The following is a 27,530-nucleotide window of genomic DNA, read 5'->3' on the forward strand; positions in this document are numbered from 1 at the left end:
TCTGGTTTTTCCCTTTTGCTCTGATTTTTCTCTCCCAACATGATTCATAAAGCAATGTGCATTAAAAATAAATTTACTAGGGAAAAAGCCAAACAAAAAAATAAATTAGTGAGTTTTAGTTAATGTAAATTGGGATTGAGGTCATGCCCTCATTTGGTATGGGATCTTTTGTATGATAGACAGCTGGGTGGCTCTGGTTAGAACTTGAAGAATGATGAAAAATTTTAGGTGAGGACCTCAATTACCTGGAAGATGAAGTGTGATTTTTCTAACCTTTATTGTTTGCATGTGTCATAAGAAAAGAACAGTGGAAGGAGACTCAACAGATAGCATTTTCTCGTCCTACCTCTGTCATTCAATTGCAAGGTTTTCAATCTTTCTGACCTCAAGTTTCTTCATTTCTAAGTTGAATGCATAGAATAAGATGATTTTTAGGTCCTTTTCAGCTCTAACATTCCATGATTCTAAATCATTTTGTTAAGAAGTACCAGGATAATTGCTACTGCTTCCCTACCATGTGCTCTGCCTGAAGGCTACAATCCTAAGCATCACACTTTCTATAGCAACACCTGCTGTTCCCTAAACAAGTGATGGGGAAACCAAGAAAACCTGTTCTTTTCACTTCTGCACATTGAACTGTAGAGACAGATTTAGTGTTACACATATGTGTCATGCACACACATATATTTATACAGTGTCATCCATATAAGTCATTATACACATACCTCTACATGCCTGCACAGTGGTAATTATTCATGCCCTACACATGCATAATTTCGTATTTATGCTGGACTTTCTGCCTGCCCTTTCCTACCCCTAAGTGATTTATAGCTTCCACTGTCTTTTACATCTCAGATACTTCATGCCTCTGTATAAGAGTTTAATAATAACACGAGAATAAACATCATAAGGTGAATGACAAGTTGCAAAGTAATAGTACAGATAATTAGTACTCCCTTTCTCCATCATTCTTTCCCCAGTATTGGTGCTCTTGGTATTTAGGCATGAATGGTGCCTCCTTTGTTAATCCTACATTAAGGAGTCCATCAAGCACATATATTTGTACAGTGAAGGTGGACTGTGTAAAGCCAGATGTAAGCTTTGAGGTAGCCACCAGAGGGCAGCAGTATTCCACACTGTCTCCTTTTGCTTGCTTTGTTAAATTAAGAGATTGCAAGCATCTTGTATCCCAGATCAGGGTTTTGGATCCACTATTATTAGTCTCCAGACATCCCAGCATTTCCAGCCTCACAGTCTCAGTTGCCTTAACTGTTGGGGGCTGGGCAAAGGTGGTTTTCACGTTCTCTGCAGAAAGAGGAAGGCTGAAGTCGGGTCAGAGGACCACTCTGATCTTAACTGTTGTTATTACTGGTGTTATGGGAGTATCTCTAGGCCTGCAGCTTCAGACCATCACAGGCAACTCTAGAACCTACGAGAATGGTCTAGGAATGGGATAATTATAGATGCTACTGGGTTTGAGGCAAGATTTAGATCAAGTTTCAGGCAAGGCTTCCCATTGCCTTTGTTTAGTATTTAAAAGAATTTAAAAAAAAAAAAAAAAAAAGACCTTTAATCAACAGGTCTTCCGGCTCTCAGGTCTGTTCTCCCCATATGGTCCATTTCCATTCATTTTGGTCTAACCAGGTAAAATTTGCTCACTATTTGCTTCCTATCCCTCCAACTCGCCCACTTTCCTCCATACATGACTGGACTTTTGGTCTATCTTGGAACAGCTTTCCCTCTTTTTGGAGGCGTGTCTGTTTCCTTTAAACTCAATTCAAAAGTTACTTTTGAAGTCTTACTAACTGTGTGTCCCTGGGCAAGTCAGTTAACCTAAGGTGTTCTCATGTTTAAGATTAGTCAGTTGGGTCCTAAAGGTCCCTTCCAGCATTAAATCTGTGATACTTTGATTACCTGCTGTGTTTTAGTGGATAGAGTTTTAGGTCTGGAGTGAAGATCTGAGCTAAAGTCTGGTTTCAGATACTTAGTACGTTTGTGACTCTATGCTAATCAGTTAATTTCTGTTTGCCTCAATTTCTTCAACTGTAAACCGGGGATGATAATTCTCACAGAATTGTGAGGATCAATTAAAATTTATAAAAGAGTTTAGCACATTAACTGGTACATAGTAGGTGCTTAATAAATAGTTATTGTAAAACAAGCAGAAAGAAGGAGAAATACATTGTATACAATAATAGCAAGAATGTACGATGATCAACTATGAAAGACTTTATTCTTCTCAATAGTTCAGTGATCTAAAGCAATGCCAATAGATTATGGAAAGAAAATGCCATCAATATCCAGAAAAAGAGCAAAAGAGAGTGAATGTTAATCAACACATGTTATGTTCACTTCTTTTTTCTGTTTTTTTTTCCTCTCTCCTATGATTTTTCCATTTTGCTCTGATTGTTCTCTCCCAACATGATTCATAAAGCAATGTGTGTCAAAAATAAATTAATTTTTAAAAAAGACTGAAGCATTAAAAAATAAATAAATGCTTATTGCTTCTTTATTCCCTTATGATTCTATGGTCTTTACTGACTTCACTGTACTGTACTCCAATTTTTCCTGTTCTCCTATTTTCCTTCTTGCACAGTCTCTTTTCTTTATAGTATATGGCACCCTTTTCTCCAGCAATTCACATGCTTAGTATTTATGTGTGCATATGTGTTCTAGTTTTAGAAAACCCTGAATCAGAAAATCCAAAGTCATATAATTAAAGGATAACAATTTACATTTTAGAAGAGACTATCCAAAAATACATTTAAAACATGATTCAATCTTTAAAACTTCAATTTACATGACTTTTCAAAAACATTCCTATTTCATAAAATGTTGGATTCTTACATGTGTATGTATACATATATAGTTTTTTATACACATAGATTGAAAGAGAAAAAGAATTCTGCATAGTAGTTGTTTCTATGGCTACATGTTGTGAAAATGAATTTATATGTGTGTCTTCCAGACCACATCTGGAATGTTATGTTCATCTAGGTTCCATATTTCAGGAAAAACATTGACATCCACCTACTATATGATATCACTGAAAGTGCAACCAAGATAGTAAAACAGCTATATAGTTCATGCTGTCTTAAAAGCATTTGAAGGAACTAAATGTGTTTAGGGAAGAGAAGAGCCATGAAAATGATAACTACTTTCAGATATTTAAAAGGAAAGGGATCTTAACAGATATTTGCTTACTGTATTTAATTATCAGAAAAAGATTAGATTTGTTCTTTGGGTTCCCAAAAGGGCAAAATTAGAACTATTTAATGGAAGTTTTAGGGAGATAGAGTTTAACTTAACACAGAAAAAAAATTTCCAACAATTAGAGCTGTTGTATCTCATTACTGGGGTTATTCAAGCAGAAACTTGATCACTTGTTGGTGATGATGTATAGGAGATCCATGTTTAAAGTAGAGAAGTTCCTTCTAACTCTCAAATACTATATTTTTTGGTAATAGTAGTGACTATATTTTCTTCTTTCTTCCCTTTTTCCTACCCTAGTCCTAACCTCTAAGTCCTTCAGTTGGTCTGTTAGTTACTGAAGACAGAGAATACTACATGCCTTTTTTCTTCCTGCAGTATTTAGACCATTGCACACACATGGATATCCCATCAGTGCTGTTGACTTGATTCCGTTATTCCATTTCTGAGACTGAGGGAGGGAGTGCTTAAAATATTTTCCCTCTTCCTCCTCCATTTGCTTCTCCCATGAATTTAAATTCCATAATCAGGCCCAGAAAAACAATAAAAATTCATGTTTACATAACTATTTAAGGTTTACAAAGCACTTTCTCCTCACAATAACTTTGTTGGGTAGGTAGTAAGTACAAATGTTAACTGTTTTGCAGATGAAGAAGCTAAACTTAGAAGTTTGAGAGGATGGTTCTGCCCAAGGGAAGAGGGAGAAAAGTATGTATAGATATTAAGGGAAAGTAGCCTAAGAAAAAGAAACATTATGGTCCTATGGGACCATTCCTCATGGTTTCCCAAACCCTAACTTGTTAGAACTCTCCCAAAAGCAGAGCTTTTTGACCTTTTCCAAGTCACGGACCTTGTTAGGCAATATGGTGAAGTCTGTGCACCCCTTCTTAGAATAAAGTTTTATTATCTACATTTGTAGTTGAAGCAAATGCTTAATTTCATTTAGAGGTAAGTGAAAACAGTCACTTTTTTCCCATTTGAGTTCAGTGACCCTCAGATCTATTCCATGGATTCCCCCTAGTTAAGAACGAGTTCTTTAGAAAATCCGTGAGAATACAAGAACAAGGCACTTAAGGCCTGCAAACAATATGGTAGATATTGATATTCCTGCCCTGAAACTTGGTGGGAATGGAGTTAAAGTGCTGGGGATTGTAGGAAAGAAGGCTATATTGAACCAGTGCCCGAACCACCTTTCAGCAGTCAGGAAGCTATTACCATCTGTCCATCAGCAGTCACTGGAGGCCCTAGGAGTGGTAGCCCTTTTTCAATTTAAGGGGTGGAGCAAGGGGAAGGGTCCCCACTTTGATCTGAACAGCAGGGGTCAGGAAAGGAGCAGGATACTGGGGCCAAAGGGAGGGGGTTCTGGAGACAATCTCCTTTTCCATCTCAGGCCTCTGATGGGGGAGACGCCACTTTGTCTTCCTCACCCCTTTTATCTTCCTGTCTTCTCTGGCCAGTTTTTCCCTTAGCCCCAGCCTCTGGGCCTCTCCAAACACACCAGCCTTACTCTTTGACTAGTAGTTCCAACCTATTTCCAGACAGTTTTCCCCCCATCACCTTCTCTTTCCAGCTATTACTGCCCTGAACTTAGTTCTGACAACAGTTGGAACTCATTGGCGTGGGAAAGGAAGGGGAGGTTTGGGGAGCAAAGAAACTGGTGACCAGTAGAGGTGGGGGGGTTTGGGTGGAGTGATGAAAAGAGGCTCAAAGATGGTTTTTCCTTATTTTTCAGTTGATTTTTTTCTAATGATTATGCATTTATTTAACACCCTACACAGAGATTCAGTGTAGTGGGAGAAAACAGACCAACGGAGAAGAAAGAAGGATTGAGAATAAGGGAAAGCCAGCCTAAGAGACCCTTGCTGGAGGGAGCCCCCTGCAAGATGCCTTGCCTGCTGGTATCCCGAGTATTCTGCATTCTTCCCCTTCATACACCGGGGCCTCTCTGCATCCAGGGCCTGAATGCCTGCCAGCTCAGCTCAACCTAGCCCGAGTCTGGCCTTTTTCCTGTCTAGAATTACAGAATTTTCCAGAAAAGTTTTCTTAGTTTTCTTCTGGAGTTATAAACCAGGTTTGCCCTGCATGTGCCTACCTTCCCTCTCTTTTCTTCCTCTCATGTGTTTCTCTTCCCCCTCCCCTCCACCCTCCTTACTCTAAGATGTTAAACAAAAGTACAAAGAAGGACTGAGAGCGTCAGAGAGCTGGTTAGGGCCCTAAAGTCCTGCCTTGGAAATGAGAAGGGGGGAGAGAGCTGCTGGTACGTAGCTCAGATGCCTTTTGTTCCAGGTATCCTGTGGCCCAGAAAAGAAACCAAAACAATTTTCCCTGAACCTTTGTTCCCTTCTTTGAATCCAGTGTTGGGTGGCAGTTCAGTTTTGAGTGATGCTCCTGGGACAAGACACTATGGTTGGGAAAGGTAGAGGAAGAGAAAGGAGTGAAAAATTCTCTTCATTTCACAGATGGGCAAACTGAGATCAAGGTCTCAGCTTCTACTTAAAAGATTTCTGCAGGGGCCAGAAGGTTGGGATTGAGGAGCTAATGTAGGGAATCTCTCATCTTTCTTGCCCACAGAGTTCCTCTGGGAGTAGGGGAGAGAATTCTATCATCCAACTGCAATGTCTTTCAGCTGGTGTTAGCAAGGATTCAAGAGACAATGCAAGCCTCCCATCAAAATGTCTTCTTTGTGCAGAGTCTTCTTTAGAGGACCTAAATTTTGATCAGGATTTCAGGGAAGGAAAAGAAAAGAGATAGGAATGAATGGCTTGGCTACTGTTCTAACAGTCTAGGTTTTAGAGTTAGAAGGAACTTTAGAAGCCATTTAATACAGCCTTCTCCGTAGAGGGTCACAGATAGTGGGGAAACTCTGGGTGAGGTATAAGACCCTTCAGCCCAGAGGGAACCTTCTGATAATGTCTGGTTCGGCTCCCTATCTTCCCCTAAGGGCTCTCGGACTTCCTGAGGAGTCAGGGGGCAGTGATAACCTGTGTTGTGATTGAAGCAGAATGATGCCAGATGGAAGAGTGATACCACGTGGCAAACTATGTACAATAATAGCAAGTTGTTTATGTGATCCTATGTGCGCAGTATATACTTGGCACATGCCCAGTGTTGTTTTTGTTACATAAGGATATGAGGGTATGAAAAGGGAAATCCTTGAAATAAATGGACTCCATTTTTCCATCATCCTCAAGAGTCCCGCCTCATCACTTCTCTACTATATTTTTATATATTTTATATGTATTATATTTATAATATAATATATTTGTTATTTATATATTATATATATAACATTACACATATAAAATTATATATTTATGTTATATTTATTATATAACTAATATTATTATTATTACATGTATGATATATATTTTTAATATATATTTTAATCACCCCGGCATGGGGACTCTAGAAAGCAATGGTATGTTTTATCATTCCAACCTGGGGGCTCTAGAAAGCAGGAAACAATACTTCTCATTTTACAAATGGGAAAACTGAGGCTTAAAGGGACAGGACGTGGCAAAAGTTACACAACCAATAAATAAATAACAGAGCATTCCTTTTTTTTTTTTTAGTATTTGCATATTACTTTTTTTAAATGAACTTTTCCCCCAATAGTATTTTATTTTTCCAAATACATATAAAGATAGTTTTCAACATACATTTCTATAAAACTTAATGTTCCAAATTTTTCTCCCTTCTTCTCTCCCTCTTCTTCAAGATAACAAGCAATCTGATATAGGTTGAACATGAACAGTTATTTTAACCATGTTTCCATATTTGTCATGTTGTACAAGAAAAATCAGACCAAAAAGGAAAAAAAAAAACCATGAGAAAGAGAAGGCAAACAAACAAAAAGGTGAAAATAATATATTTCAATCCACATTCAGTCTCCACAGTTCTCTTCAGGATATGATTGGCATTTTCCATTTCATGTCTGTTGGAATTACCTCACTGTTGAAAAGAGCCATGCCCATCAGAGTTGATCATCACACAATCTTGTTGCCGTGTACAATGTTCTCTTGGTTCTGCTCACTTCATAGCATCAGTTCATGTAAGTCTCTCCAGGTCTCTCTGAAATCATCCTGCTGGTCGTTTCTTACAGAACAATAATATTCCACAACATTAATATACTGCAATTTACCCAACTATTCTCCAATTAATGGGCATCCATTCATTTTCCAGTTTCTGGCCACTACAAATGGGTCCTTTTCCCTTTTTTATGATCTCTTCGGGATATAGACCCAGTAGAGACACTGCTGGATCAAAGGGTATGCACAGTTTGATAGCGCTTTGGGCATAGCTCCAAATTCAGAGCTAGGATTCTTCCTAGCTATGGTCCCTTTGAACCTAGGTTCAAATCTAGAACCTCTGGGCAGCCAAGAGTTCAGAGTCAGAAGTATCAAATATGGCTTCAGACAGGAGATATGTGACCCTGAGCAAGTCACAATCTCTGCCCCAAGTTTTCAGCTGTAAAGATAACCCCTGAGTTATTATAAGGATCAAATTAAATGCAAAATGCTTAGTATAACATCTGGCACATAGTAGGGGCTTCATAATTGGTTGTTTCCTTCCTTTGTCTTTCTAAATCCAATATGTACATCTTGCCACTTTCTTCCTCCTACAGCTTCATGGGGGTAAATGCAGGGGGGGGGGGGGGGGTTGCTGGACTTATTTTCCTAGTTTGAGAATAGCTGTCAGGGAGAAATGTTAAGTCTGCTGCCCACAGGAGGGGATCATGGGGCAAAAGGAGAACTGATGGCCCTGTGTTCCTATCCATGACCCAAGGAGATATTAGGGAGATCTCATCAGGAGTTCCCTTTCTCCCTCCTCCCTCCAAGTAAGTCCCATCTCTGCCTGGCATCACTCATCTCAGGGCAATTTAGCTGCCATCAGGCCTGTTTTCTGGCCTAGGGGAAGGGGAGTTGAGGGGGAATGGAGAGGTCAGCCTTGGAAGGACAGTTGAGAGAGGGGATTGGGGATTGTGGGAGTGTGGGAGCGAGAAACACTGGTGTCTTTGTCTCTGAGGGCAGGCTGAGAGAGGAGGGGGGGGGAGGCAGGTGGGTCTCCTCAGACCACCTCTCTGTTTGCCTGGTCAGCAGCTTCAGGCCAGCTCTCTGCTTCGGCCTGCTCGGTGCCCCCGCCCCCCAGCAGCTGCAGGCAGCCCAGTGTCTGGAGAGCTGAATTAAGTTGTCCTCGCCTCTCCCAGCACTAATAAGGGCCCCAGGGCCTGTGACAAGAGCTGTCAGTGCTGCTATCGGGCCTAGCAATCTTGGAGAGGCCTAGCAGCACAGGACACCTGGGAGAGATGCCAGATAAGAGGGGAGCTGGGGGCTCCTTGGGAGAATGAAGGAAGGGCAGCTCAGGGTGTGAGAGCCAGGACAGGGAGATTAGTCTCCATGGGGAGGCTCCTCGTGAGAAGCAGGACGCCTGAGTTCTCTTCTTGCTATTGATTGATTATGGTCAGTTGTGTCTCCTCCCTGACAGCAGGATGGGGAAGGATAAGATGGCACTTTGAGGCCCCTTGGGACTAAATCGATGGAAGTGAGTGCCAGGGGTTCTGGCCTAGGGCCTCCCTGTCCTTGCCCATTCATCTGAAAGCCCCTCTGGTATGATGCCAGCTCAGGCACTCGGTGCCAGGAGGTCAGTTTCTCAGTCTGATATGCCAGGGACAACAAAGGAATTCAGTCCAGCTGGCGGGAGCCATTCCCATGGATGGGGAGAAGCAGGTGGCTTTCACTGGGGAACTTGCTAGTGTTGCAGCGGGAGCCTTCCCTCTGGACAGTGGTGGTGGGGAAGGTCCCGTCCAACCCTGAAAGCATTTCCTCACTCCTCACTGCTGCTGTAAGATGGACCCTCTGTCCTCTGGAGACTTTCTCCATCAAAGATCTCTGCTCCAGGATGTTGCCTGACAAAGGCGGTGATCCCAAGCATGAGCCATTGAACTGCTTCATTGAGAACAACCCAGCTGACTTCAAAACCATGAAGCCGGGTAATAGCAGAAGCCTGACAGCTGTAGCAGCTGTGTTCCACCTCTCTCCCCAAAGTGCATATTTATTAGCATTATATGGGCATTATCTCAGCAGTAAAACGGCACATCTGGAACTGTTCTCTGACTCCTTTAATTGCCTCATTATTTTCCCAAAGAGTAGCCCCCTCTCACCCCCTTCCCCGGAGCCCCTAAGGACTCTCTAGAAGGCAGCCTGGAACCCTCAGCTCTGGTAGTGGCTTCAGACACTTGACCCAAGTGGAGAAGAAAGGCTTTATTTTTCTGGCAGCACAATTCCTCAATAGGGGTTCAAAGCTCTGAATTTTTTTTTTTATTTTTATTTTTTTTTTTTGCCCCAGTATCCTTCTGGGCCTTAGGAAAGCAACAGACAAGTTTTCCCTATCTTGGGTGTGGTACAAACTTTTCTCAAGGACACTCAACCAATCAGCAACTATTAAATGGACATTTAAGAGAGGCAAATTTAGACTTGATATCAGGAAAAACTTCCTAACAATTAGAGCTGTACAAAAATGGAATAATCTCCTTAAGGTAGTCTCAGGCTCTCACTCATTGAAAGCAGTTGAATAGACATTGAACAATATCCCCACTATTTTGGGGATGCTCTAGAGGGAATTTTGGTCATATTAGGGTTTAATTAAATGGCCTCTGAAGTCCACTGCAGCTAGTGGAAGAGGTAGCTCCTCTTTCCAAAAGGAGATTGGAGACTGGGCTGCAGGCAATCGTGATATGAGAAGGGAGGCACACAGTCAAATGGGAGATCCCACTTTACTATTCCTCTTGCCTTAGAAGGGTAGAAATTAGGCAGGAAAGGGCACTGCAGGGGATGGAAATCAGAACTGCAAGGCAAAAGAAAGAAGTCCTATTTAGTACCAACTTTTCCTCTTCCCTCTAGGGAACAGGAGATAGAAGGCTTGATATTAAAGGGAAGGTCACTCCACTTTGCACAGAGATTCTCTGCATCCTAGTTGGCAGCAGAAAGAATAGGTTAACCTTTGCTGGCACAGATGGAAGTTGATGTTTTATGGTAAATAAAATTCCAGGGCCAACTTCCTTGCTACCTTCCTTCGAGGGACGTACTGTACCAGCAAAAGACGGAAGGCACAAAGCATGAGGTCAGAGGAAGGTTCTTCATATCACTCATTCCCCTTGGTTCACAGTCAAGGCAAGAGAGTTAGAATGTTCTTTGCTCCTCATCACCGCTTCCAGGTTCTTCCTTTGCCTTCCTCACCCAAAAATCCCTCCTCCTTTGAGGTTTCTGCTATTCAGATCTGTTAACTAATCAAAATCTTGATCTGTTTCCTACCAACATGATTCTATGAGTTTGATACATGATCAAAATTTTTCTCTTCTCTCAAATCCTGCCCTAACACTAGAATACTTCAGCATACTTTATTGACTCTCCCTCAAACACCTTAACCACCCATTCCCTCAATCTACTCACTTCCCATGATCTATTCTTTCACACACTCCCCACCACACACAGAGATGGTTATACCCTTGAGCTTGTCATCACCCACAAATGTACCACATCCATATTTAATCAAAAACATTAATCTGCATATTTACACATAACTGCATGTGTAGGGCAGGCTTGCTCTTTATCTGATACCAAAATACCCAGAAATTTGGCAATTTTCTATACCTTGCACCCAAATATTCTCTCAATTCTTGTCCTCTCATATCAGATTGGATTTGCCCCCAGCTCCTGGTTGAAGCCTGTGCAGCACTCCACACCTGCATTAGGAATTTACTGTTTTCCAGTGGACAATGTTTTTTTTTTTTATAATTAAAGCTTTTTATTTTCAAAATTTATACATGGATAATTTTTGACATTCACCCTTACAAAATCTTGTGTTCTAATTTTTTCCCTTCCTTCCCCCATCCGCTGTCCTAGAAGGCAAGTGATGCAATATATGTTAAACATGTGGAATTCCTCTGTACATATTTCCACAAATATTATGCTACACAAGAAAAATCAGATTAAAAAGGAAAAAATGAGAAAGAAAAAATGCAAGCAACAACAAAAAGAGTGAAAATACTATGTTTTAGTCCACATTCAGTTCCCACAGTCCTCTCTCTGAGTACAGATGTCTCTCTTCATCACAAGACCACTAGAACTGGCCTGAATCATCCCATTGTTGACGAGAGCCACGTCCCATCAGAACTGATCATTATATAATCTTGCTGTTGCTGTGTATGATATTCTCCTAGTTTTGCTCATTTCACTTTGCATCAGTTCATGTAAGTCTTTCCAGGCCTCTCTAAAATCATCCTCCTGAACTTTTCTTATAGAACAATAATATTCCATAACATTCATATACCATAATTTATTCAGCCATTCTCCAATTGATGGGCATCCACTCAGTTTCCAGTTTCTTGCCACTACAAAAAGGCACAAACACTTTTGCACAGGGTCCCTTTCCCTCCTTTAAGATCTCTTTAGGATACAGGCCCAGTAGAAACACTGCTGGATCAAAGGGTATGAACAGTTTGATAGGTCTTTGAGTATAATTCCAAATTGCTCTCCAGAATGGCTGAATGAATTCACAGCTCCACCAACAATGTGTTAGTGTCCTAGTCTTCCCACATTCCCTCCAACATTCATCATTGTCTTTTCCTGTCATCTTAGCCAATCTGAAGGGTGTGTAGTGGTATCTCAGAGTAGTCTTAATTTGCATTTCTCTGATCAATAGTGATTTAGAACACCTTTTCATATGGCTAGAAATAGTTTCAATTTCTTCATTTGAAAATTGTCTGTTCATATCCTTTGACCATTTATCAATTGGAGAATGGCTTGAATTCTTACAAATTTGAGTCAATTCTCTATATATTTTGGAAATGAGGCCTTTATCAGAAACCTTGACTGTAAACATTTTACCTAGTTTATTGCTTCCCTTCTGATCTTGTCTGCACTGGTTTGTTTGTACAAAAACTTTTTAACTTAATATAATCAAAATTATCCATTTTGCATTCAGTAATGCAGTCAAGTTCTTCTTTGGCCACAAATTCCTTCCTTCTCTACAGATCTAATTGGTAAACTATACTTTGTTCTTCTAATTTGCTTATAATATCATTCTTTAGGTCTAAATCATGAACCCATTTCAATCTTATCTTGGCTACTGAACTGTTCTGTATTCTCTATCCCTTGGTTATAAATTCATGGCTTGCCTTCTGGCAAAATGAATATGACTAAACTCAGTTCCCTTACACCAACTCGAAAAAAAAAAAAAAAAAACAGTGAACCAGATGGATAAAAGAAAATAAGGAAAAAAGATATTAGGAAAAGAAACTTTCCTAAGGAAAATGTTGAAGGACAGCTAACAGAAAAATAAAAGAAATTAGTAAGCTAAAAGAAAAACCAGGCATGGAAGCTGAAATCCTTCCAACTGGAGAGGCAGAGGATGGTGGTTCAGGAGTTCTGAGCTGCAATGGGATAGACCAAACACTTAACCAAGTTAAGTTAAACATTAATAAGGTAAATTCTGGAAGAAGAGGAATTGGAGGGTTGTGTGCTCAGTTTCCTAATTGGCTAAAGTTGGAAATAAAGGCAAGTCAAAGTTCTTGGGCCAGTGAAAATGGTGTGGGGTTTGGTAGTAACTCTAGAAAGACTTCAGATGTCTACTAATAAAATAACAGAGACAGTAGAACAAGTTTGGAGAAATAAATTGAGAGTTATTGATCTCCCTGAAGAATATGAGTAGAGGAGCAGTGGATAGAGCACCAGCTCTGAAGTCAGGAAGACCCAAGTTCAAATCTAGTCTCAGACACTTAACACTTCCTAGCTGTGTTATCCCAGGTAAGTCACTTAACCCCAATTGCCTCAGCAATAAATAAATAAAAGAATATGAATAGAGGTTGAATACCTTCTTTCGGGAAATCATACAAGACAATTGCCAACAAATATTAAAAACAAAGAGTTTAATTTGATAAAATTTGCTGAATCTGATAGAGAATCCCGAATTTGACTCTAGAAATTTAGTTGCCCAATTATATAGCTTCAGTGTCAAAGTTGTAATCTTGATAGCAGCCAAGAGGAAATAATTCACACATCAAAAATTACCTGTTCAAATCACAAAAGATTGTGAAAAAATAGTAAGAAATGAGAGTGATCACATTAACTTTATAGACAGGCAGGGAATGGATAAAGCAGAGAAAGAATTATAAACCAAATCACTAGTGAAAGTTGTTGGAAAAAATGTTGAGTTAAATAATGGCAAAAGCAATTACAACTGTATATTATATCCAAAAATATTATAACCAAATTGGATTTATACTGTAAATTTAAGTAAGAGTCAGTTAACATATTTTTGTTGTTTATTCATTTTTCAGTCATGTGACTCTTTGTACCTCATTTCGGGTTTTCTTGGCAAAGATACTAGAGTGCCAAATATTTCTCCAGCTTATTTTACAGATGAGGAAACCAAGAGTTAAATCACTCAGGTGTCACACATCTAGTAAATGTCTGAGGCCAGATTTAAATTAAGGTGACTGGGCTGGAATATGATGTGTCAAATAGTTTACATGTAAAAAAAATTAATGCATTTTTCCAACAATCTTTCACCAAGAGCTTTCTATGAACAAACCTATTGTGCTAAGTTCTATGAGAAATAAAAAGATGAATAAGACATTGTCCCTACTCTCCAGAAAATACTTTATATTCTGTTGTTTTCAAACTTTTCTCATTCTGCCTCATATTGGATAGATAAATTCAATGAATGTATTATTATCTATTGTTTATCACACACACTTAGTGCTGCTATGCTTATAACCTTCAAATATTATCAAGTATAACCTTCAAATATTATCGTCCACATTGTCTGACCAGGCCAATTATAGAAAGTTTACACAGCTAATTAACCAATAATGATACTCTATTAAAAATATTTCAAAAGTGTGATATATTAACAGAGGTGAAAATCTTCAGGAAGAATATATTAATTTTCTTCCATAATGGCCCCAGACAGCCATTTACCTAAAGTAATTCACCAGCCTGAGTGATATTTGGTCTTAAATCTCAGCTTATCCACAGATGTTTGAATGTCTAGAAGCAAACAAACTGGAGCCCTGGGACAGCTGTGCAGGAATCTCAGTTGAGTACCTTCCAAGAGATTATTAACCAAGAAGAGATAGCACCCACTTTGCAAGGTCAAATCACTTTTTCAGTGTTGTGCAAAGAACATCAATTCATGAACAATATCAAAGTGATTAGTAGTATATTTTTAAAAGTCTCTAATGATTTCTTTTGGGATTTGAAGTTGTCTGCTGATTATTTTTAAAAATGTTTTATTGACTGGGAAATCATTTTTACATTCAAGGTTCTGATAAAGGCCTCATTTCTAAAATATATAAAGAATTGACTCAAATTTATAAGAATTCAAGCCATTCTCCAATTGATAAATGGTCAAAGGATATGAGCATACAATTTTCAGATGAAGAAATTGAAACTATTTCTAGTCATATGAAAAGGTGCTCCAAATCACTAGTGATCAGAGAAATGCAAATTAAGACAACTCTGAGATACTACTATACATCTCTCAGATTGGCTAAGATGACAGGAAAAGATACTGATTAATGTTGGAGGGGATGTGAGAAAATTGGGACACTGATACATTGTGGAGTTGTGAATGGATCCAACGGTTCTGGAGAGCAGTTTGGAACTACGCTCAAAAAGTTGTCAAACTGTGCATACCCTTTGATCCATCAGTGTTTCTATTGAGCTTATATCCCAAAGAGATCTTAAAAATGGGAAAGGGACCCACATGTGCCAAAATGTTTGTGGCAGCCCTTTTCATAGTGGCTAGAAACTGGAAACTGAGTGCATGCCCATCAGTTGGAGAATGGCTGAATAAATTGTGGTATATAAATGTTATGGAATATTATTGTTCTGTAAGAAAAGATCAGAAGGCTGATTTTAGAGAGGCCTGGGGAGACCTACATTAACTGATGCTGAGTGAAATGAGCAGAACCCGGAGATCATTGTACCCTACAACAAGATTATTCAATGATCAGTTCTGATGGATGAGGCTCTCTTCAACAATGAAATTATTCAAACCAGTTCAAGTTGAGTGATGAAGAGAGCCATCTACATCCAGAGAAAGAACCATGGGAACAGAGTGTGGAACACGATTCTTTTTCCTCATCATTTATAGTCAATAAGTTGCCATGTTTGTCTATTCCATCTATGCAATAATTCCTAAATTTGTCCCCTCTTCTTAATACCCACTGCTACCATCTGATTACCAACTACCCTACATTATTATAGGGACTTACTAATGAGTCTTCCCTCTACCATCACCTCCCAATTTATATCACTGCCAGGATAATCTTTCTTAAGCAAAGATCTAATTATATCACTTCCCACTCAAAAATCTTTACTGATCTCCAATTACCTATGAATCCTATCTTACCTACAAACACACTTCAGACTTTTCTGCATAGAATTCAAGACCTTTAATCACCTGATTTCATTTTACCTTACCTGCCTTAATCTCCTATTACTCTCCTCCTTTAGCTAAACCATACTAAAAAACATGGCTTATATTTTCTTATTGTTTGGTCACATTACCCTTGTGCCCAAACTGTATTCTGCCTGTTGAATTTCCATCCATTCTTTAAAGACCAACTCAAACACTACCTTCACCATTAGGCTTTTATCACTAAACAACCTTTTACCCTTATACCTCTCACATAATACTTAGTTTATAATTCTCTAATGAGTGTGTTGTCTGTTAGCTTCTGCCTTTCTGGACATGCACAGATTAGGTTTTAAATCATGGGGAATTTTCTAGCTCATATTGGAAAAACAAAAACAAAACAAAACAAATAAAAACGCTCTCTAATCATTTGACAGAGGGCAGGGTGAAAACCTCAGCTACTAACAGGAAAAATCTATAATTGTCTCAACACATGTCCAATGAACTTTTCTCTGTCTGAAAATAGAAGGTGGGGAGAAAATGCATACAAACTGTGTTCCATGTTCCCATAGATTGTGAATGTTATTAAGTTATTTCAGTCAGGATCTTTATCACCTAATATACTGAGAACTCCATGAATATAGGAACTTTGTCTTATCTAAATTTGCCATCTCTCTTGGTATTGTGCATACAGTTGGTACCTAATAACTGCTAAAGCTTATTATATATTACTCTCCTTTATATGTTCTGTATTCTAGCCAGACTGGCTTGGAATAAATTATTCCCATACTTGGCAGTGTATTTTCAGCTCTTGTGTCTTGTTCAAGCTATCCTTCACACCTAGAATGCTCTCTCTAATAATGTTCATATTATCTTCTAGAATTATTTTGTATGAATTTCTATTTAATTATCTTTATGTATCTTTCCTCTCCTGCAACCCCAAGTTAAATAAATATAAGCTCCTTAAGCATATGGAGTCTTGCTTTTGTCTTTGTATCATCAGTGGTTAGCATGTCTTGCTCATAATAAGCATAAATGATTGTAAAATGAATGGATGTTGAATTAAATTATGAAAACACTAATTACACATTTATTAGCATCTAAGGTGTCACATTTGACCTGACTAGTAAGTGATTATAATCATCACATCCTTCATTCTTCAATACTTACTATACCTCATCCTGGGGTGAAGACTAAAGATTTATTCCACCCCATTCCACTCCCCTTGTATGTGTCTCTCTTTTTTTCCCCCTCTCTTTTTCCTTTAGTATATGTCTGGTTTTATAGCTGTGTCTCTGGCTGACCTTCATTCTTTCTCTTCACTCTGTGTTGATCCCCTATCTCTCCTCTGGGTGGCAGCTCCATCACCATCCATCGATCTTGGTCTTCCTTCCTGGAGCCCGGAAAAACTCATCCTAAGTGAGTGAAACTTTAGCAGCAATACCCAATACAAATCCAAGAGATTCTGAGGAAACTCCAGTATGAGAGTCAGGGCAGTATTTCTCCCTAAACCCAATATGCCTTAATATATCCAGGGGGAAAGAGTCACCAGCTCACTACCTTTCATAGAATCATAGAATTTTTTTTTTAATAATAGCTTTTTATTTTTGAAAATACATGCAAAGATAGTTTTCAACATTCACTCTTGCAAAACCTTTTGTTCCAAATTTTTCTCCCTACCTTCCTTTTCCTGTCTCCTAGACAGAAAGTAATCTAATATAGGTTAAACATTTACAATTCTTCTAAACATATTTCCACATTAATCATACTGCACAAGAAAAATCAGATCAAAAGGGGGGAAAATGAGAAAGAAAGAAAAAAGCATGGAAACAACAACAAATGAAAATACTATGTTGTGATTTATGTTCAGTCCCCAAGTCCTCTCTCTGGTTTCAGATACATCTCTCCATCACAGGTCTGTTGGAATTAAGCTGAAATCACCTCATTGTCCATCACAGTTAATCATCTCATAATGTAATCTTGTTATTGCTGTGTACAATGTTCTCTTGGTTCTGTTCACTTCACTTAGCATTAGTTCATGTAAGTCTCAGGCTTTTCTGAAATCAGTCTATTGCTCATATTTTGTAGAACAATAATATCCCATTATATTCATATACTATAACTTATTTAGCCATTCCCTACCTGATGACATCCACTCAGTTTCCAGTAACTTGCCACTGTAAAAAGGGCTGCTACAAACATTTTTGCACATGTGGGTCCTTTTTCATTTTTAAGGATCATAGAATTTAAAACTGGAAGGTACTTTAAATACTATCCATTCTAACCTTATTTTACAATTTCTAATTGAGGAAACTGAGGTGCATTTAAATTACTTGTCCAAGCCATATTGGCAGTGAATAGTAAAATCTGAATTTGAACCCAGGGCCTCTGACTGCAAATTTGTACTCTCTCTACTATACCATGCTAACCTCAATTCTGTCCTAGTGGGCCCAGATGGAGTTGTGGAGAAGTAAGGCAACATGGCCTAGTCCTAAACTGGGAAATCCCTCTAGATTCTTGCCAGATAAGGGGAAGCAATAATGGAAATAGAGGAGCAATAATGGAAAGCCATGGGGAACAACAAAACACCTGGTCTCTGTAGAAATACCTGATTCTTTTGGGAATGATCAGATCTGTCCGTTGTCTATATCTCCATCACCATCAGGAAGCATTTACTAAGTGCTTATTATGTGCCAAGTATCATGCTAAGCCCTAGGGACACAAAGAAAGACAAAAACATGATCCCTCCCTTCAAGGAATTCACATTTTAATATAGGAAGACCTTCAGGATTTCTGGTCAAAACAGAAACAATTGCTATTTACATTCACTCTGAGCCAATCACAGTCTTAGAGATGGCACTTAAGTGGAGGGCCTAGGAAAGGCCTCCTGCTAAAGGTGCAATTCCAGTTGGGTCTTGAAGGAAGTGAGGGAAGATGGCAAGTTTAGATAAGGCAGAATGTGGCAGAAATGAGGTAGAGCTTCTAGGGACAGGAATCAGCCAGTGAAGATAAGAGATGAGAGAGTGTTCTGTTCAAGGAACAAGTAGATCAGTGTCATTAGATCATATAGTATTTAGAGGAAGATAAAGTGTAAGAAGACTGGAAATGTACAAAGGGACCAAGGATGAAGGGCTTTAAAAGCCATTTTTGATCCTGGAAGTAACAGAGAGCTACTGAAGTTTATCGAGTAGGGGGATGACCTACACAGATCTGTTTTTAGGAAAGTTGCTTTGCCAGCTGAGTGGAGAATGGAGTGAAATGGAGAAAGTCTTGTGACAGAGAGATCAACCAAAAGAATATTGTGATAGTCTGGCAAGAAGGCCAGGAGAGGGAATGAACAAAGGCAGGGTCGGGTTTTGAAGTCTAGAGAAAGTCAGGAATAGAGTCAGAAGGGGAATGAAAGCAGACTATTCTAATCCTCTCTACAAGATGGAGGTTGCTAATGGGAGAAGGGGAGTCAGGCGGTAGTGAGTGAATTGTGGAGATGGAAAGCAATTTCAGCTTGAGAAAGCCCCAGAACTGAAGGAAGTTCTAAAATAAGACAGTACAAGAGGAATCATGGTTTTGAAGTCCAGAAGAATAAGAATAGGAGGAAAAAGAAGTGCAATTGGGAAGTCAAGGATAACAAGAAGGTCTCTAGCATGGAGTAAAGAATAATGACTTCTATTTAAATGCCTATGGGACTAGTGGGCTAATTCTGAGGAAAGGAAGTATAATACAGGGGAAAGGGAATTGGATTTAAAATAAAAAAAAAACTTGGTTTTAATTCTGGAATCTATTACATTGAGCACAGCCAGTTAGACTCTCTCTGTATCTCAGTTTCCAAATCTGTAAAATAATATGGTTGGATTGGATGATCTGAAATTACTTAGAACTCTAAAATACTGTGGCTGTATTTTGATTTACACCATTTACATTAGTCCCTCCCCAAGGGCCATTCGTTAATAAGAGGGACAGTAGAATATTATCCTTTTTCTTTTCTGAGGCAATTGGGGTTGTGACTTTGCCCAGGGTCACACAATTAGAAAGTACTAAATGTCTGAGATCAGATTTGAACTCAGGTCCTCCTGACTTTAGGACTGGTGCTCTATTCACTGCACACCTAGTTGCCCCCGAGTATTATCTATTTTTAAAGAGCTACACCAGAATTTAAATACCTAAGTGACTATTATTTCCTTTACACAATCCCCCTAGGAAGTGATTACAACCAGACTATTGCTATTGTACAAAACATGTTTTATTCTCTTCTCCTGAAATTATCCTCAGAGATATTCTTTTGAATATTTTGTAGCATTGGAATCACCTCTGCTAATTAATATTGGTGACCAAGCTGGAATATACCACTGAGAATACATGGCAAAACTGAGTTATAACTCAATTCAGTGCAACAAATATTCCTTAAACATCATGTGTGAAGTTCTGTGCTGGGCAATAGGAATGCAAGTGTGTGTGTGTGTGTGTGTGTGTGTGTGTGTGTGTGTTCCTAGCATTCTAGTTGGGTAGGCAACATATACACAGAAATAAATTCAAGGCAATGTGTGGAAGGAGAGAATACTAACAATTCACCGAATCAGAAAAGGCTTTTCCTAAGTGGTGGCTCCTAACTGGCTATGTTCCCAAATGACTATGAACTCCAGTGAAAAGTCTAAGAGACAGTGGCCTAGTGAATAGGAAGTTGACCTTAAAACTAGAAAGGACTGAGTTCAGTTCTCACCTTTGACACTTACTGATTGGGCACAAGACCAGTCATTTCCCAGGCTTTCTAGGCAACTCTAAGGCACAGAAGATGCTGAGCTGCACTGGTAGAGGCGGTTACCTCATTTGGAAGTCTCATATACAAGTGACGAGCACAAGTCTGGTCCATATCCCTATTGTAATTGTTCAGTCATTTTTCAGTCAGGCCCAACCCTTCATGATCATTTTGGGGTTTTCTTGGCAGAGATATTTGGCAAAATATGGTTTTCCTTTTCTTCTCTAGCTCATTGAAACTGAGGCACTCAGGATTAAGTGAGTTGCCCAGGGTCACTCAGTTAGTCTCTGAAGTCCTATTTGAATTCTGTTCTTCCTGATCCTGAGCCCAGTGATCTATCCACTGAGCTATCTAGCTACCCATATCCCTTTAAAGACTACTAAAATGTCATTTTATTTTATTTTTTGCTGAGGCAATTGGGGTTAAGTGACTTGCCCAGGGTCACACAGCTAGGAAGTGTTAAGTGTTTGAGGCCAGATTTGAACTTAGGTCCTCCTGACTTCAGGGCCAGTGCTCTATCCACTGTGCCATCTAGCTGCCCCTAAAATGTCATTTTGAATGAATGTAAAATAACTGTTTTTCCTATCCTGAGTTGCTTGTGAAGACATTTGTAGAAGAGGCACTCCAGAAATGTTCTGAACAGTGATGGCATTAAGGGAAGGAAGGTGTAGCCCCCAAGGTGACCCTTTGGAAGGAAACTACAACTCTTTAGAGGTTCATGTAAGAAGCAGGGTCTTCCCCTTGCTTTTGAGGAAGGACCGTTGGCAAAGCAGGTGAGGTTTCTGCTTCCGAGCATCAGTTTGCCAAGTATCTTGGGTGAAGTTGGGGTTCAGGGTTGCAGAGGAGGGGGAAGGATGGCAGAGATGTGTGGGGTGTGCTGACTGGAGGGGGAGAAACTGAGTTTAATGAGGTGACTGTCACTTGTAAATGAAACAGAAGGCGGAGCAGCCTGTGTGAACCCTGACCCCTCCTGTCCATCTAGCCTTTCAACGGGGAGCTTTACTGGCAGCCAGTTCTTTCAGGAAAGACCTACCACAGCCACAAGAGAGTGGGACTGAGATTGGGATGTATCCTCTGAAAAGAGGCAGAGGGGCATCCAGGAAGGCTGGATTTCCATGGCCTGGGAGACCCATGTTTCTTCCTTAGGTAGAGGAAAAAGGAAGGAGGAGGACCCAGGACCGAGGGCCAAAGACCAAGGGCAAGGGATGGAGGGAAATGTGTATGCATGTATTAGAGAGGAGTGACTAAATGTACATAGTGGAAAGATTTAGGATGTTTGGGACTCTAAGGACACAAGGCCTTGGCAACTGAAAAGATTATGTACTAAATGCTGACCTGACTCTCCCCATCTAGAAATATTTTATAAATCATATGTAGTGGTCAGCATTAATTACAAACATATAATACATAGGAGCCAGAAAAAGAAAATAAATTTCCCATTCCAGGCCATTCTAATGAGTCCTGAAGTCATTATTGTACATCAGCAGTGTCAGACTCAAATAGAAATGGATTTCTGTGGGCTTCATATTGAGTTAGAAACCCACAAATGCACATTATATTGTAATGGTTTTTTACTTATTTTGCTAAACATTTCCTAAATTTCATTCAAGTCATCCTCAGTAATTTTGCCTTCCTGCTTGGCCTTCCTTCAGCCTGCCAAGTTTGACATTACAGCTAAAGGAGATGGGGAGAATTTGTAGAAGGGGCAGAGAAGGGATAGAGAGAGGATAAAAAGGAAGAAGGAAAAAAAGGATCAAAACCAGCCCACAAAAATTGATCAGCTGTGTGACTGTGGACCTTTCTGAGCCTTGTTTTTCTCATCTATAAAATGGGAGTGAAAATAGCCACACAACCTCCCTCTCAGGATTGTTATGAGGATCAAATGAATTAATTAAAGGAAAGCTTTGTAAACCTCAAAGGAAAGATATAAATTCCCTATTCCCACTGAGAACACAGTGTGAAAATTGGACAAAAGCAAAGCAGGGAAGGAAGAATGTGTGATTAAATTAGAAGTATTTTGTGATTGTGAGGGCTCTTAGACATTTGAGGGAGGTTTCAGAATATCTTTCTGCAGAGCTCTTTAGGGACAGTTCAGAATTCCTATCTATTTAGTATGGCTTGAGTTAAATCTGCCCATTTACAGAGAGATGATATTTTTATTCATCACCCCATCAGATTGTAGAATTATGGAAACACAAAGGCACAGGGAATGCAAATTGAACAGAACAGAGATTGTCAAATTCTTATTCTATGTCACTGGGACTAATGCCGGTAACCATCTCTGCTCAGCAGCCTAACCCTGACCAATTTGGGAGGATGCATATTGGGAGGAAGGAAGATGAGTAGGGGGTCCAGGAGTAAGGAAAGCTACTTAGAGCCCCCATGGGGCTTCACGCCGTGGTCACGGTGGCTGCTTTGTGTAAGCTGTGGCTAACCTAACTCTATACAGTTGAGTGAATATTAAATAAACAGAACTGGAGATGGATTCCAGCCCACAACAGGGTGGGTGGAAGCCCTCCCTTACTCTTAGCCCAGTCTAGGGCAGGAAGAGCAGCATTTCTTTCTTTCTTTCTTTCTTTTTTTTCTTAGTGAGATTTTCCAGGAGACCTTGTTTCAGTCTTATAGGGTCACATGCTTCTGTAAAGCCTTCTTAACTAACTCACCCTCAATGCCTCAGGGAGCATGGATGTGTTCTTCCCTAGACAAATATTGTGTCAGGAGGCAGTGGGAGTCTCCATCCCTGGATATTTTTAAATAGAATCTGAATGACCGCTTGTCAGAGATGTTGTCCAGGGAATTCCTGTTTAAGTATAGGTTGAATTAGATGACCTTCAAGGTCATTTCAAACTCTGATTGCCTCTCTTACTCTCTTCTGGAAAGAAACAATTCCCTGAGATTTCAGAGAGAATGGTTTCTAGGACTGCCAAATGCCAGGCTTTCTAAGCCTTTGCTCTTTGTTTTACTGGGTTCCTAGGTTTTTGTCCTTTTTTCCTTCCTTTTTCCTTCTTTACTCCCTCCCTTCCTGCCTCCCTTCAGCCCTCCCTCTTTTCTTTCCTTCCTTCTTTCCTTCCTTCCTTCCTTCCTTCCTTCCTTCCTTCCTTCCTTCCTTCCTTCCTTCCTTCCTTCCTCCTTCCCTCCTTCCTTCCTCCTTCCTTCCTTCCTTCTTTCCTTCCTTCCTTCCTTCCTTCCTTCCTTCCTTCCTTCCTTCCTTCCTTCCTTCCTTCCTTCCTTCCTTCCTTCCTTTCCTTTCTTCCTTCCTTACTTCTTTTCATTCTTTTCTCTTTTTCCCTTCTTTTCTCTCTTTCCCTCCTTCCTTTCCTGCTTTCCTCCTTTCCTTCCTTCAGTCTTAAGAAAAAAAATCAGTGTCACTTTCCCACAGAATATTCCCTCGTAACAAAATATTAGAATTAAAGAAAACAACATATTTACTATGTCTAACAACCACATCTAACAAGATGTGCTTCATCTCTATTCTACCATCTCTCTGGCAAGAAAAAGATATATGTTTCACTTTCAGTTCTCTGAAATCAAGATTGGTCACAGCATTGATCACAGTTCTAATGAGTTTAAATGTTTTCCTTTAATACTGTTGTAGGCATTATGCAAATTTTGCTTTTGGTTCTGTTTACTTTGCTCTGTATCAGTTTATATAGGTCTTTCCAAGTTTTTCTGAATTCTTCATATTATTATTTCTTATGATGCAATAATATTAGATTATGTTTATATTTCACAGCTGACCATTTGCCAATTGTTGGAATTTTGTTTCTAGGTGTTTCTGCTATTTATTTATAGCAGAAATATAGCAGTGTATATTTGAGACACTTCCTTCTGTTGGATATATCTCCATAGTGTGTGTGTGTGTGTGTGTGTGTGTGTGTGTGTGTGTTGAGGTTGGGAAGGGATCCCAAAAGATTGGGGTCACAGACCAGTGCCAAGAGGTGTCTCAAAAGAATTTGCAGACAAGGTTTATTGTAATTGTAATGCCAATTGAAGCGGTCTAAATTCCCAGAGAATTTAGCAAGAAACCTGCAGCAAGGAAACACATTTACCTAATTCTTAATGTTTTATATATATATATATATATATATATATATATATATATATAAAACCACCAAAGAGTGGTCTCAAGAATTTGGTTATCACTGACCAACAGACAATAATGTTTGTAGGATGATTCTAAGGCCAGAAGTCTTGAAATCATTGACAGATTGTTAGAACAATAGTTTCAGGATCACAATAGCTCTTAGATCAGAGGGCCTCAGAATCACAAACTCCAAAGCCAGAAGATTTAGAATCAGTTAGCATTGTTAGATTGTTAGAACAGAAACATCCTAAGGTCAGGAACTTTAAAATTATTGGTTTCCCCTAGAAACTATATTATATCATGTGTGTAGTAGTAATAGTAGCAGCAGCAGCAGCAGCATTGGGGCTAAGGTAGGTACAGTTTCATTCCAGAATAATTTAACCAGTTCATAATTTTACCAATAATGCATTTATGTATCTGCCTCCCTTTCACAGCATTTGTGATTTTAATAATTTTTTAAAATTTTCTAAGCTGATGAATTTGAGATTAAGCATCAGAGTTTTAATTTGCATTTCTTTTATTTGGAATATTTTTTATATAGTTGTCAATCATCTGTTTTTCTTGTTTTGTAACTTGACCACTAATACTCTTTTGGTGGAACTGAGAACAGGTCTGTTTTGTAAAGCAATTAAGAGTTAATGCTAGGCATTTCCATCAATGAAGTCAAGTCCCATCTGCACCAAAATATCCCTAAAAGCACTTTATGGTAGCAAAGAACAGGAAACAAAGCATAGAATAACAAACACGGCTATCAAACAAAGAATAGCTAAACAAACTGTGGCAAATGAATGTCATAAAATATTACTGTGAAGAAAGAAATACCAATTATGTCTTTATTATTTGGAAAAGCTGAAGAAAAGTGAAATAAATAGAACCAGGAAAATTCCATACACAATGACAATAACAATGCTAGTGGAATGAACAAAAAACCCAAAACAAAACAATTTATTATTCTGATGACCAAACTTGGCATCACAAAAGAAAGGAGTCTCTGCTCTTCCCTCTTTTATTTGTGGAGGTGGGGGACTATGGGTGTGGAACATGGCATATGCTGTCCAAACAATTGATTTGTTGGTTAGTTTTACAGAACTACTTTATGCTCTTTTTTCTTCTTTGTTACGGGGATAGTTTCCTTGGGTTTGGGGAGGAAAAGGAATGATAGACTTAGAAATAAAGATGGTATAAAAACAAAATATATCAGTAAGAATGTAAAATATTTAATAAAAAAAACACAAACAAAAAATAAAGTTACTTGTTCCTAACCTTTGCCTATTTATATGTGAAGAGCAATGATTCTTGTTCTTTGTATCAGTGTCATATATTCTGGATACCAGAAATTTTTATGAAGCCTTGATACCTTTATTGTTATGGCACTATATATGTAGACTAATTTAAGTAGTATCATAAGCTTTATTATTTTTAAGTGACCCAACCATGAACAACGAATATCTCTTTGTTGGTGTTTCTTTATATCTATAAAGAGTATTTTTCAGGTATATTCACCTAAGTCCTGAGTTTATCATATTAGGTTACCTTCCAGATAACTATAGTGAAACTGATTTTTTTTTCCAAATCTGAGACTTTATAATTATCCCTTATTATTACTAATCTTATTAGATTCAATCTAGTGCTCTAGCCTGTTGTATTCTTTTTGAATCCTGACTCTGTCATCCACCATATTAACAATCCCTCTGAGCTTTGTGCCATCTGAAAATTTGATAAGCATATGATCTATGCTTTTTAAAATACTCATTGATAAACATATTCAATAGCACTGGGCTAAGCACAAATTTCTGAGATGTTCCATTAGAGACCTTCTGCCAGGTTAGCTTTGGACTATCAACTATTCTTTAAGTCCAGTCTTCAAAATACAAATCAACTTAGTTGTATTCTAATCTAGTCCACATTTCTGCATCTTCTCCCTCAGAAAAAAATCAGAGGCAAGTTACCCTAAATGCAGAAGATATTATGGTATGTATAAAAAGCACCAGAGATTGTTAGTACAAACAATGTAGTTGAGACAATTGATAGCCTGACTAATATAGTGGAAAAATAAGTCCACAAAAATAATCAGCATTTCTATAAATAATAATAACAATGTAATGCATTTGTTGGTGGAGTTGTGAACGAATCCAACCATTCTGGAGAGTAGTTTGGAACTATGCTCAAAAAGTTATCAAACTGTGCATACCCTTTGATCCAGCAGTGTTACTACTGGGCTTATATCCCAAAGAAATCATAAAGAAGGGAAAGGGACCTGTATGTGCACGAATGTTTGTGGCAGCCCTCTTTGTAGTGGCCAGAAACTGGAAACTGAGTGGATGCCCATCAGTTGGAGAATGGCTGAATAAATTGTGGTATGAATATTATGGAATATTACTGTTCTGTAAGAAATGACCAACAGGATGATTTCAGAAAGGCCTGGAGAGACTTACATGAACTGATGCTGAGTGAAATGAGCAGGACCAGGAGATCATTATATACTTCAACAACAATACTATATGATGACCAGTTCTGATGGACCTGGCCGTCCTCAGCAATGAGATCAACCAAATCAGTTCCAATGGAGCAGTAATGAACTGAACCAGCTATGCCCAGAGAAAGAACTCTGGGAGATGACTATGAACCATTACATAGAATTCCCAATCCCCATATTTATGCCCACCTGCATTTTGGATTTCCTTCACAAGCTAATTGTACAATATTTCAGAGTCTGATTCTTTTTGTACAGCAAAATAACGGTTTGGTCATGTATACTTATTGTGTCTAATTTATATTTAAATATATTTAACATCTACTGGTCATCCTGCCATCTAGAGGAGGGGGTGGGGGGGTAAGAGGTGAAAAATTGGAACAAGAGGTTTGGCAATTGTTAATGCTGTAAAGTTACCCATACATATAATCTGTAAATAAAAGGCTATTAAATAAAATTAAAACAAACAAACAAACAAACAAAAAAAACAATGTAATGCATGTGGAAAAAGGGCTGAAATTGAAGTCACAGAAGACAAGTTCAAAGTGGTCTGATTTGACCATTTACTACTTGTGTGACCTTAGTGTGTGGGA

This window comes from Sarcophilus harrisii, chromosome 3 (assembly GCF_902635505.1).
Source record: "Sarcophilus harrisii chromosome 3, mSarHar1.11, whole genome shotgun sequence".
NCBI classification, from domain to species: Eukaryota; Metazoa; Chordata; class Mammalia; order Dasyuromorphia; family Dasyuridae; genus Sarcophilus; species Sarcophilus harrisii.